This window comes from Haliotis asinina, chromosome 3, assembly GCF_037392515.1.
Source record: "Haliotis asinina isolate JCU_RB_2024 chromosome 3, JCU_Hal_asi_v2, whole genome shotgun sequence".
Taxonomy (NCBI): Eukaryota; Metazoa; Mollusca; class Gastropoda; order Lepetellida; family Haliotidae; genus Haliotis; species Haliotis asinina.
The window spans coordinates 63,650,986-63,663,933 of record NC_090282.1 but is presented as its reverse complement, the minus strand read 5'-3'; positions in this window follow the sequence as shown (position 1 = coordinate 63,663,933).

Sequence of the window (12,948 nt, the reverse complement as noted above, 5' to 3'; positions counted from 1 at the left end):
TTTAGGTCCCGGCGACCCTATTACCAAACGAATATGTGTGCAAACGTTTTTCTTTAATGAGCAAACGAGAATTAATAAACATTGCTAAATGGTATTTTGTAAAACGAATACAGTCTGTACTAGGTTCTTGACCGAGCTTTCTTCATGTGAGTCCTCTCTCGAGACGGGGACGCTGTCTGTCAGCTCATTGAGACGAGAGTGGTAGTTCTTCCTGTGTCACACTCCTCAACACTTGAGCCGGGTTTTCCACGAGCTCATTATACTAACACAGGCACAGACATCACACTGATTTGGCTATCCATCAATTACTCCGGTCTACAACGATTGGAAAGGTTCAGGACAAACGCCACAGCAATGTCTATGCTGAATCATGCAAATATGTTTCACGTAATGGGGTACGCGTGAAGAAGCGGAAGTCCATGGTCACTGATGCCGGTCACGTAAGATGAAGACGTGCATCGCTTTTGTCTTCCTTGCACGCCAAGTTATACCATGAGATGAACATGACATAATTACCACCTTGACGTCACAGTGAATTTGTATGACGTCACAAACTACATCTGTTTGTAGCTGTTTCTACTCTTAACATCTACGGAAGTTTCAGTGAACAGAGACCGTAATTGTGGCTAAAGGGCCTGAGGTTATAGGCACTGTGACGATGTTGTAATTTGCTTGCAGTGTTTAGTAAAAAACCTCTATATACGATCACGTATTTATTTAATTCTTCAGAGTCTCCACATGGTGTTCCGCCCGAAATAAGAGCTTTTGTTAATCATACAGTGTCTGCCACCTGTCTCCCGGTTTGTTGTACAATGACAATGGCTGTTTCATGTCTGACAAAATAGTGCAAGAGTTTATGAGTGAGCGGGTAATATTAGCCTTGTGGAGATTGCTATTTTGGGCCATTGTGCAAGATAGAAATATGACACAATCTTCTTGTAGAGGTTTTTGGCGAATACAATTTTTTAATCTTTGGGATTTTGAACCTTTGACTAGGTAAGAGGGTATAGTGTTGTTTCAGCCGCTGTGTGAACAAGGTTTTTAACAATATTCCAGCTGTATATCACACATTCTGGGGCGGTGGTGTGGTCGAGTGGTTAAAGCGTTCGAACACCCGGGTTCGATTCCCCATATGGATAAATGTGTGGAGCCCATTTCTGGTGTCCCCTGCCATAATATTGCTGGAATATTGCTCAAGGTGTCGTAAACCCCAACTCACTGACTCACTTTCACGCATTCTACCGATTGAGAGAATCGAGAGTCCTCAACGAGATTGGTGAACGTTTAACTGCCAGACCACCCAGCCGTCCCTCAGGTTACTGAACATGTCACTTAGCCGTAATGGGAACGAAATACTATAAATACAATCTTCTTGTTACAATCAAAACATTTACCCACGGCGTGCTTTTTTTTTCATTCATGACATGGTGTACAATGTTAAGCAGGGTATCGGCAGAACATCGCAATATCATCTACCGTCCCGACTCACCAGCTTCATCACTCGACGTTGAAGGCATTATTTCCTATAAGGTTCTCAGAGGACACATGGTACTTAAGCCCCAACTCTGGATGATAACATGGAAGTGGCTACTCTGATTGCCTATATTAGTTGCAATTAATAATCATCCACTTGCAGGCGAATCTTTGTTCGAGGAAGATCGTCGGCTGATACGCTACTTATACTAATGTATTCATGGAATGTTTGTCTCGCTGGTTTGTATTACCAGTAAGACCTTGAATTCATGAATTTTCCTGTCGAGGATAGGGACCAGACACGAATCTCGAGAAACACTCCACCATGGCACTTAAGGACATATCCCCGAGTATTTCTGTATTTCCAATATGAAAAAAGGACACTTCTAATACTTATATAGGCTAATGAACGCGTAATTCTTGCTTAATATACGCAGAGTGGGTCTCCGATGGCACGCTTTTCATACTACCCAGTAGTTTGATATACCTGCTTGAAATCGATATTTTGCGAGTGTTCTGTCATGACGTTCGTTCATGTGTTTGATACATCGTCCACAGACACCGAGATTGCCCCGATGTAGTAACAATGTAGGCGTTTCCTAATATCAATATAATTTAAATCTCTCCGTCCAAAACCAAAAAGCAAAAACTCAATACGCTCGGCGATTTATAAACTGGGAGTTTGTTATTAGTACACGTTTATGCTCGACGAATCCAGATTACAAAATCAGACCTGCAGACAACCCTAACACAACGACGCGGATCTTCAACTACTTGCTTGAAGTAAATGTACGCTTTTTTGATACATTTAAAGTTTGATCAACTGTACAAATATGTGTACTTGGCACTTCATCAACATGAATCCATTAACATTTTGTTTTTGTTTCATTTTTTTGACAGTCTTAATTTCGAATTCTCACGTAATCATGTAAATTGTTACAACTGAGACACTTTCAAGATTAATGTGTAGTAATTGTTACGTTTGGCACCCGGTGTTAAATGACACCCCTCGACAGGCCTAAATCATTTTGAAACAGGACAGTTTGGACAAGTGTAACTCTAATAGGTGTAGTGTTGTCAGTATGTTGTCAAATGCAGTGACAATCTCCCGAGTAATCACCGTGGCAGAAGATTTAATCTGGTATTTGAGACTTGGATTAGTGGACTCGCAGAGGATTCCCAAGTGGCAATCCCACAAAATAAATGGAATGTTAGCTAATACCTGTAAATAACTATAGAAGTTGAAAGAATCGGTATTAGCTCCTAATTTGGCCCCACTGATATCGACATCCCTATTCTGATTGATTGCGCTGGCGACAATCTAAATCAACACCCTCAACAGCGATGAATTGCTCTGGCTATTTGCTAGGAATATTGATCAGCTGATTCTTGCCAATCCTTCAGAGTATCCTCGACAATTGACAATAGACAAACGTCTCCCTTCTTTCACTTACTAACTCCACGACTTGACATCTAAAACCTTTCGACACGCTAGGCATGCTATCTGAACCTAACTCGTTTGTAACCATCGATTGTAACAACCCCGTATCAATGCAATACGGTTGTAAGTTTCATACATGACATTTGAATGAGAAATATGTCGTGAGAGAGAATTATGACGTGATAGTAACATGAACAAAACAAGTGTATTTTCAGTAACTCCGTATATCCAGGACTACACCGTACTTTTGAAGTCGTCCTCTTTCAGTATGTCCAGATTAAAAGCTTAGCTCGACGTAATGTCTTGTATATTGACGTTACACATGTTCAGGAGGCTAGATATAGTGGATTGCAAAAATACGCATTTTTTGAAAAAATAAGATGTAATAAAAGTATGCGAGTATGTTTATGTGTCCTAAGCAAAAGCCAGATTTGCGTTTCTTTTACTGTTCAGTATACATGGTTTCCGTATAAACGGGGTTAACGTATTTGAACTTTACTGGTGATTTTATGACAATGTTTAAATGATTTCAATACAGTAAGGGTATATGAATTACGGCGTAGCTGTAATAGTCAGATGTATAGTGATGATACGGCCACACCTGTAGAGTTGAATAATTGAGCTTGGACCAGACAATCCAGGGATCAACAGCATGAGCATCGGTTTACACATTTGAGAACTGATGACATGTGTCAACCAAGTCAGCGAGCCCGACCACCTGATCCCGTTAGTCGTCCCTTACGACCAGCATGAGTTACTGAAGAACAATTCTAACCAATACCTTCATGGGTCTGTCGCAGCCATAATGCGGCGTGTGTGTGTGTGTGTGTGTGTGTGTGTGTGTGTGTGTGTGTGTGTGTGTGCGCGCGTGCGTGTGTGTGTTTCTCTCTCTCTGTGTGTGTGTGTGTGTGTGTGTGTGTGTGTGTGTGTGTGTGTGTGTGTGTGTGTGTGTGTGTTGGATGGGGGGCAACATGCATATGCCATGTTGCTGGTACTGTCGGTTATGGAAGATAGAAGGCTACCCCAGCGAGATATTATGATTCAGTTTAACATTGGCAGCCCTTTGAGACACAGCACTCTGAATTTTCAACAATATTCTAGACATATTAAAGTGTGTCAGGCTGCTTGGGAGAAAATCGACCCGTGAAGGTCCCGGGGTAGAACGGGCCTTCAGCAACCCATGCTTGCCATAAAAAGCGACTATGCTTGTCATAAGAGGCGACTAACGGGATCGGATGGTCAGGGCCGCTGACTTGGTTGACATATGTCATCGATTCCCAATTGCGCAGACTCGATTATTTACAGATCGCCGCTATATAGCTGGAATATTGCTGAGTGCGGCGTAAAACTAAACGCACTCACTCACTGGGAGAAAATCGAGAACATCCTGAAGAAATACATCCTGCCATGTGCTGGGCAATCCGCGGGTAACACCATCAGCCAATGGATTCCAAAACAGATAAAGATCGTAACACTGCAGAGTGAATAGACGACTGCCATACGACAAAATCAGCAAGTGCTAATGACAATGAAATAACCACTTGTCCGCTAGCTCGTGGCTAGCAAAAAAAAATAAGTTCAGGTCAGCAAACCTCCACAGTCACTGGATAGTGAATTTTCATCGGGTCATTTCTTTTTTTACTGTGCCAATACCTTCAGTTTCTACAGCCACTCTTTAGCATAATTTGGAAACTATTTCGCACACTTGTATGTGAACAGAATACCGGTCGTGACTATGAAATACCGTTCCTATCGTTGCATAGTAGGCATATATAGTACATAGTTCTTATACCATTCTTATCGTTGGATAGTAGGCATATATAGTACATAGTTCTACCTATCTATTTCTGTCACGTATCATGTTTTTACTGATGATGCTGAGGTGGGCGTAACACCCTTTTAGTTACGTACGTGTTTGTGTACTTACTAGAAACCAGATCATGGTTCCAATCTCAGAGTCGCTCTGATTATGTTTCTACGTTGGTAAATCGCTCTCTGCACGGTAAAAGTCCTAGGCTTGTATCAGTATGAATTTAATTATTAGGGCAATCTCACTCACTCACTCAGAAAATGTTTATTGCAGTAATTCGCAATTTTACAGAGATACCTGTATTCAACTAAATTCTTAACCTCGGATCATTGATTTTGTACGTTTTATGTCTTTTGCTGTTCAATATAAAAACAAACAAACACGGACTGTCTACACAGCAGCGTAAGTACTCAAAAACATGAATATAGAGCCGTCTCAAACAAAAAAGAAGTTTATCTATTTCTCATCATCATTAAGATGGTTTTGTCGCCTGTACAAAAACAGGTGTCAATATCACATTGCTTTTATATCCTATGTCAACGGTAAATCTTTTCCCATATGAAATACTACATCTAAAGACTCTGGCTTAATAGAAAATACCGAATGTGTCTTTGATCCTTTCACAAAAATCAAAGAATAATATTTGGTTTTTCACCCGATTTTATATATGTGTGTCCTTCTCATGTTGTACATGCCAACTAGTGACGTCAATTATGATTGCAGATTGATAACGATATCCTGACGGCACATTCAACACGAAAACATGATAAAAATACACTTATCCTATTCAGCATCACGATAACATGAACTGTTATTATGCTGACTGTCAAAGGTTCATGTACACCAGTGCGTGGTTTGGTTTGTTGGTTGTTTCAGCTATGTGGCAGTGATCTTTAAAATAATTGATTCTGTACCAGACAATCCTGTGATCAACAGCATGAAAATCGATCTGCGCAGATGGGATACAATGGCACGAGTCAACAAGGTTAGCAAGCTTGACCACCCGATCCCGTCGGTTGCCTCTTACGACAAGCATAGACTGCAAAAGACCCATTCTAACAAAGATCGGGTCCGGGTATGCATTAAAGGCGTTAGGGTGACATATAGACATTTATACTACGATTGATCTACTATGGCTCATTAACTGTCATGATAAATTTCCTTAATTTTCAGCATAATGTGTTGCCGTGTTTGTGATGAAGCTTTAAACATTCTTGGAACTGACTAATTATCGATTCTCCCAGATTTGATTCAAATTCCCAATAACCACCTTTTCATAATTGAAAGTACATGAATTCTTCAGTCGACGATAACTTAATTACGCAAAATATCCCGGATCAACACATGGCACCATCTGAAATACTTGATCAAAGAAATATATGTGAACAACGCGGTGTGAGCACATCCCCTCCATTACCATACATGCGTTTCTAATCTGCCAGCATATACAGTGGAAGCTGCCTAAACCGGCACTCATTGGGACTGAAGAAATAATACGCTTTAGACAAAGTGCTGGATTGTAGAGCTGATGGTAAATGTACAGGCTATGGATGGAGATGAGATTTTATGCCGGTGTTGACAACTTGCCGGATTGGACAGGTGCCGGTTATGACAGCTTCCACTGTATATGAAAACTGAATTAGACTTAAAATTATACCTAATGTAATGAAAACGCTAAAGGTGAAATAGGTAAAGAAATCCCAAAAGACAAAAAACCCTAAAACCAAACAAACCTAAAAGATAGCGAAAACAAACAAAAGTACCTCTCCCACAGACAAATAGATAAAAATAACAATAAAGAATATATAGACAAACGCAAAAATACCAACACACAACAAACACAAAAAAGCAAAAAATACAGAAACCTCCCCTCCCCCCCCCCCTCCAAAAAAACCCCCCAAGCCCCCCAAACCAAACCAAACCAGGTAGATCGATGCTCAAAATATCAATCATCGGTTTATCTTGCCCAGCCTCGATATTTACCGCTGTAAGACAGCTTCACTCACGTTGATTGCGGCGTAAAACAAGAAACAGAACTACGTAACAATATTATAAATCACAAAACCTTTGTCATCATTATATAATAATTGTAGAACACAAAAGTATGAAGACCATGGAATAATTCATCTTTACAAGGCTGTGTATATGCACTCTAGTTCAATTTAATAGCTACGCTATAATTCTGTGAAGAACAGTTATTACTGGGCATGTAAGAAATGGAAGACATTTCTTAAGACTTCTCAGGAATAGCGGTTGTAGCCTGACAAGCATGAAACATGTAAAATTAAGAGGGAAAAATGCGTTAGACATTTCAGCTGTGACAAGTCATGATTATAAAGACGTAAGTGGCAGCAGAACTCGGCAGATGGCTTCCAACATATCGACGAGGTTTTGCCGTGATACGTCATGCTCTGTCTTGTCACATAACGCCACGTGAACTACTGTAACGGAAAACGTCTCTGACGCTTCTATACGCTAAACACGGAACAATTGTTAGCCAAACATACACAGGTATAAAATATAAATATACACACAAACACATAAGTACATACACAGACGCATTTTCAAAACTGGAGAATAAAATGTATAAATCTACTCAGTGTGTGTACTTAGAAAATCTAGATGACACATAAAGGCCCCCGAATAATGCTTAGATTCTTTAGATTTAGAAACCAATTATGCGGTATGATTACTAAGGACAATATATCTAAGATGGCAAAACATTACAAGCCATTTTACATTATGATGAAAATCCGAATTAGATACAAAGATATATGATGCCGTATTGATATATGACACTCGTTCTAATTGTGATAAGGATTTAGTGTCACATTACATACGCATCAATTTATATTAAATACATTATGCTGCATCTATCCCATTCGGCGTATAAGGAAAATTAGATGAAAAACCCCCAAAGAACAGACATTTTTAAAATAGTGTTGAAAACCACTGACGAAAAAAACCCCCAAATTAATTCCAGCTGATTTGGACCCGAAATTGTTTTAAAATATTCCGCATATCGTCAGACAAATAATTTTTCGCGACTGGATGCTGTTTGATTGTTTTAGCCCAATGGAATTTGGTTTGCTTGATAGGTGTGCAGCACTGAGAAAACCGTGTCCTTCTTACTCTTGTAACCTTGTTAATCCAACATGTTGTTGACGAAGTAAGTTAAGAGTGTTACACTATGGTCAAACATCGGTGCTACATTTGCATTCATTTTTCGGTTTCATTCCAGGGCCTTTCATTGCTGTAGTTGGAGTCTACATACTTTGCGGTTGTTCTTTTCAATGACCAGATTATATTTCATGCAAATGTGGCCTGAACGATCAGTAGGTATTGGCACCTGAATAAAAAATAATATTCTCATGCAGTTATGGACGAGTATCCATAACCAGCTGTGTGTGTCTAACTCATATACCAAATATTTAACTAGTGATTAGATTCAGTAAAATATAAGGAGACACTATCAATAGCCTGTAACGGCTGGTTACCTTCGGTAAAAACATCTTTGTTTGAGTCACGATACCGGATATACACACTAACATACAATTACGAAAAATTCAAAATCCCAAATATCGAATCAGCTAGATATAATATTATTAATATTTTTCTTATTTTATTTTTCTGTCATTCCTGCAAATGTCCTTGCTTGACTGAACAGCACGTTACTTGTATGAACAGGTAGATGATAGTATCCGAGATTTGAAACAGATACTACAGATCCACTGAGATCACCATGGAACTAAGCTTCCAGTTATTAGGCCTGGTTCAAGCATTGTCTTAACTTATACCGCTATAGACACATATACATGCATACAGGCTTAAAAGAGAAGTAGAGAAGGAGTGATTTTGTAAGTACAGAACATATACGTTCAACTGTACACGTGATATAACAAATCCCACATGATGTATTTAGAGCTAAAGGATTTGCATTGCATCAATAACTAAGCAGAGTGTATTCCTGAAATGGACACTGAGGCCATGAATTCATGCTGTAAAGAGCATTTTACTCCAGCCCACGTCGTGAGCTAGCAGACACTCACACTAGTTATGAAACAGTCTCCAGTGTCAACTATCACAGGCTCATGGGCGGTATGGCGGCACCTATATAAATTGGAAGGCGACCAATGGCATGCTGCAGGCGCTGTAATGCGACTAGAGCTGTGAGCGATACTACCATCTGAGATGCTCGAGTCAGCTTCAACGTCGCCACAAGAGCGAGCGCTTGCTACTTTGGCGTGCTATGTCAGCACAATGAATGTCTAAGCCAGTGGCCAGATGGTTATTGTTCATAGATCTGGTTTTGGAAAATTCCATTCACAGGAAATTGTGTTGGTCTACCAGTTAAAGACAAGGTAAGGGAGAAACTTGAAATTCAAAATCAGTTCTTAAGTATCCATACTTTGCTGTAATGATGTAATTTGACATATTTGCCTATTCAAGTGTCATAATCATCTATATAAATTTCCCATTTATCTTTGTACGGCTTATTTTTCTGTAGGCATGTAATAATGTCGGACAAAATTATGTGAATGAATGATTATGGTTTTACGGCTTTGAGTCCAGCATTTGTGTTGCGGCACAGAAAATATGGTCATTTCTATGCGGAACTAAACTCGTCATCTCGGTGTAACTATCCAACTGTGGTCTTTTCAGAAGACTTGCTGTCTTTGATGGCATTCATTGTACTGTGTACATTGTGTCTGTTTTCCGTTGACGATAATCGATTTCGAAATATGTGAAAATGAATATGGTTGCAGAGAACACGAAATATGTTTCTCAAGATTTCCTCATAGGTTCACATAATTTCAAATTGGTATATACACGCACTGTAAGAGTAAATGCTCATTACTGTGTTTCATAGTAAGGTATCTCTGTACTGAATATTTCCACTCTGTAGATTGAGTTCAATATTAGTATTAAGTATCACGCTTAGTGTTATAAACTTACGCAAAAAGGATCTTTACCATTGGCGAAAGGGCATGTTCAAATTCAGTGTTAATCTCAATAACAGATTTAGAAGTGTGTTGGTGTAGGAGAACAAATGGCACAACGTACTTGCCTCAAAATTCCCAAATGATGACACGTTTCTACTGGCAAACGATGCACCCGATCTACCTGCTTGTGTCAAACCATGGTACTTTCAAACACCTTAAAATTCCATGTTTGTCTAAAAGTCCTTCTGACTACAATATTTGTCTTGTCACGTATGGTTTTGTGAATAGAGTATGTTTATCAAGTATCCTATTATGTATTCTGAATTATTTTAAAATACATCATCAAAAGAAACAAGTTACAATTTCTGTGTCCTGTTTTAATACGACATGTCTTCTCCAGTCTAAACTTGAAGGTATGGGTAAGGCCCAGGCTGATGGCAGCAATGAGGGGAATGTGGGAATGTTTTCCTTCAGACTTGCTATGAATATGTTTTGCTGTCTGTGACACCTGCTATTGAAAACAGGTAGTTTTAAACAACATATACAGCATATACATAACATATATATTATCGATTAAGCTGCCTGCGTTGATTGTTGTACTTACCAGATTACATGAGAAAGCGATTATGAACAGATTCATGCCATATGGTGCATCTTGTCGGTACAAACTACAGTATGAGTGTTTATTATGTTTTAAGAATATTTCACCGAACATCCACTTGCATTTCGCTGATAATTCGCTGGTCATCTGAATACACATTTGTTCGTGTATGCTTTATTGTCATGAATGTTTAACAATCTAATTTGAAGTGCTTCACTTTTGTTAGTTAAACGTCTCTGTATAATATGTAAATGAAAAAGCATTTGCACTCCGCTTGCTTACTTAAAAGGCCTTTTAAAAGGATAATAAAACTGTTAAACATGGCACTTAACTCCGAAAATGTCTTTGCTCAATCTGCCATAATGGATCTCAGTATCTGTTTTTGTATTTGTAGAGAAGGTCTGCGTTGGTCAAGGTTGTTCCATAGGTACTGCGATTAGTTAGGGTTAATTAGCCCGGTACTATATAAAATATTTGAATAATTTGTAAGTTGAATCTTCAAGAACAATGTGGAAATCATATTAATCTTGATATGTAGTGAATGTAGTGACATTATACTTCAGTGTGGATATTTGAATAAGTTGTAAGTTGAAACTTCAAGAACAAAGTGGAAATCATACAAATCTTGATATGTAGGGACATTATACTTCAGTGTGGATATTTGAATAAGTTGTAAGTTGAAACTTCAAGAACAAAGTGGAAATCATACGAATCTTGAGATGTGGAGACCTTATACTTCAGTGTAATCGAAACCACTGTCATTCCTGAAAGGGCCGTTTTACTTGGAAGTCAGCACACCATACCTTTGACACAATCGGCTGTGAATACTCCAGTTAAGACAGGAAGCGTAACTCTTAACTCACTCACTCACTCAGACAAGACAGACTACAGAAAATGTAGATAGACGCTTCAACTTCATGTCCTGTAACAGGGCCTTAACCTTATTTGTTTGTCATTGGTCAAGTTCTAAGAAAAGCCAAACAAGCAATGGTGTTTGGTCTGCTAAATGGGCCACCTCATCCGCACAGGATGGCACATCCAGTAAGTATAGTTGGTATGATCACCGCTCCAAAAACAGTAAATGCTTGAACCCATTTAACGACCTATCTTTCAATGCGATAACAACAAGATGGGGACAACAGTCTTCAACGCAAATCAGATGCCCAAAATATTTGCGTACATAAACAGAATTGCTTACTAAAGTATCAAATAGATAAACAATTCTTGTTCTTGCATGCAATGGATGCAGATATTTTTATGATTATGCAAAACATATGATGCTACATTTATTTATTTATTTATTTATTTATTTATTTATTTATTTATTTATTTATTTATTTATTTATTTATTTATTTATTTATTTATTTATTTATTTATTTATTTGTGCCAGTCCGATTTGAATGTATTTATACATTTTGTTTCCAGTTGGGTGGTTGTGTTCCATCTCAGTTCTCTGTGTAATCTTATTGCAATTCGTACATAGACATCTTTATACATATAGTATATTTTATAATAACTCCAGACCATTTGTGGTTTCGGCAACTAAACCTTAGGCAATTTAGCTAATCTTATTTAACACTTTGATCCTTGAAACAACGCGTAAGAACCCAAGCATGCTGGGCAATCACTTTCCGGGTCTATGCAACTTAATTTCCCGTGACGTTTGCAATGACAGGTCGAGAAATAGAACTGGAAACTTTTATATAGTTGAACTTTACAAAACTGGCGGACAGCATCCAAACTGTAAAGGGGGTTTAAAGAGTAACACCACTCCAGGGGTTCCACATAGGCCCATCCCATTCTCCATTCTGCGCTTGATTGAAATCGGTTAGTAATTAAATAGACTTAAATAAGGATAACTGTCGCGTGGTTCTGATGATAAACTAGGATCACTTTGGTGAGTTTTCACTGGTGCATAAGGATTGTGAGGTTACGGTGATAGAAAAGGATAATTATGGACATGTTCCCCATATAAATAAGGATCAAAGAAGTCTGTCTTATTGGGCCATTTATCAGGTCAACAATTGAGATTTACCGTAAGCATTTCCGAAACTTCAGGGCTCGAAAACATCAACATTCTTGATAGTCATTTTATCAAAACTGTGTACATAAATTGAATCTTTGAATAAAAGCTGTTAAACTTAATAGACAATCCCTTTCACTTAATGTCATGATCGTGGGTAAAGACCCTTACTGGGCGATTACGTTAAAACCAATTCTGTGTGATGCGTCCAAACATGGGGACAAAATGACGTTTCGAGTAGTTCTTGATGCCGAACGTGCTTGTACACTTCTCGTTCAATTATATAGTGAATCTGTGTGCGATCTCTATAAATTTGTCAAGTAGGCATGAAAGAAATTCTTAAATTCAACGTGACACTAAAAACGATAGTCCCCCAACGATGATTTGCCTTTGAGTTGCAACTCTCTGAAAAGAATTGATTTGACGAGCTTCGCTTACAAACACTTCTCCTACACAACCGTAACAGTATAAGCCTTGGGCATTGGAACTGAACGTGTTTAATTTAACATGGTGTGCATGGACGGAGGCTGTTCTGAAAACATTGGTTCAAGAAGATACATTTAGGACGTTTGATTTGCAAACACTTCTTCTGTAGTGGAAAGAAGAAAAACAATGTTGGGTGAAAAGATACAGCAGTGCATTGGAATAGCGTCGTC